Source organism: Carassius gibelio, chromosome A23 (genome assembly GCF_023724105.1).
Source record: "Carassius gibelio isolate Cgi1373 ecotype wild population from Czech Republic chromosome A23, carGib1.2-hapl.c, whole genome shotgun sequence".
Classification (NCBI taxonomy): Eukaryota; Metazoa; Chordata; class Actinopteri; order Cypriniformes; family Cyprinidae; genus Carassius; species Carassius gibelio.
This window is the reverse complement of record NC_068393.1, coordinates 19,868,144-19,869,969: the sequence shown is the minus strand read 5'-3', so window position 1 is coordinate 19,869,969 and position 1,826 is coordinate 19,868,144.

The window sequence follows — 1,826 nt, the reverse complement described above, 5'->3', positions numbered from 1 at the left end:
TTCAGGTCATTCCGCAACATTTCAATTGGATTAAGGTCCGGACATTTACTCGGCCAATCCAAAACATTATCTTTGTTCTTCTTTAACCATTGTTTGGTAGAATGACTTGTGTGCTTGGTGTCATTGTCTAACTGCATGGCCCAATTTTTCTTGAGATTCAATTCACTGTCAGATGTCCTGACATTTTCCTTTAAAATTTGCTGGTATAATTCAGAATGTATTGTTCCATCAATAATGGCAAGCCGTACTGACCCAAACCACGATACCACCACCATGATCAACACATGGCATAAAGTCCTTCTGGAATGCAGGGTTTTCCTTTCATTAAAACATAACGCTTCATATTTAAACCATGTATAATTTGATCTCATCTGGTTTGTTGACTCTGCCTGGGAAGGTAACAGTGGTCTTGAACCTGCTCCCTTTGTACTCAGTCTGTCTGACTGTGGGTGTGTGGAGTCCAAACTCTTCAGAGATGGTTTAAAAGCCTGACGAACAACAGCAACTCTTTTTCTAAATTCCTTAAAGGTCTCCTTTGTCTGTACAATGATTCACTTCCACAAACATGATCAGACTTTTCTCTAAATAAAACCGGGTGGGCAATAGAGTCATGCCTCTGATTGAAAACACCTGTAAACAGATGGACGCTAATTACCTTCAAATTAACAGCTAATCCTAGAGATACTTTAGCCACCCACAGATATGTAATATTGGATAATTGTCCTTAATAAATATTTATTATTTAATAAAAAAGTACATGTTTTTGTCTCATTTGTTTGATTTTGTTTGACTACTTTCAGGCCTTGCATGAAAATCTCAAAGCCAAAAGTCAAAGTCTGCTTTATTGTCAATGCTCCAACAGGAATTGCGTTACTCTCATACCCTTGGTGCACACAGAAAACACTAATAGTAGAGCATAAAATACAGATTAAATATAAAATACGATAAAATATTTGAAAATCAATAATATATGAAAGTCAAGAGTTTATGCAAAAAAAAAAAAAAATGGTTTAATGTCCTACAGTCATGACTTAATTACCAGAAATGGTTAAAGAGTCTGGTGTGGGAATATATCAAGTGTTTCTGAGAAGCTGCTTCAGTCACGTGGGTGTCTGGTGGTCAGGAGGCGCTGTGGCACGTGTCAGCTGAGACAGATGAGTTGGGATTGAAGAAGTGGGTCAGATCTGTCAGCCGACACTGTTCTGGGACATTGTGTCCCGCTCGTCTCTGTTCTGTCTGTATCTGCAAATGACCATTACTGTCTCACTTCTGTCTGAATCCCCCTCTTCTTGTCTTCATCTCTTATTTCCATGCATACTTCTCATGCTCTTCTCTGCTGGTTTACGGTCTTGTTAATGCAGCAGATGTGTTTGCAGCAGTCAGTTGGTTCACCCCAGGTCTATATACCGTGATCTTGTACATCAGGGTTACTAGCTACTAATCAAATAGTTATTAAATACAGCTTTCTTTAACGTTCTCCTGTAGGGTTTCATACTGTTCTCACTAGTCTTAATTTTGAGTTTATTTCATATTTTATTACTGTACACAACTGTTTTTTGAAGTTAAAAACCATCATGATGCATCAGCTGACGCATTAAACCAGGAGTATATATGCTTTTATGTCATTCAGGTGTAAATGTTTAGTATAATTTACATCATTATACTAAACTATTTTAATCAGTTTATATATGTGTGCATATAAATTAAATTTACATTTAATTAACATTTTAGGTATATAATACAATGAGACGTGCGGATCCATATGCAAGCTTTTATTGGACAGAGATGTGGTCATAACAGGCATGGGTCAAACACTGGCAAACATT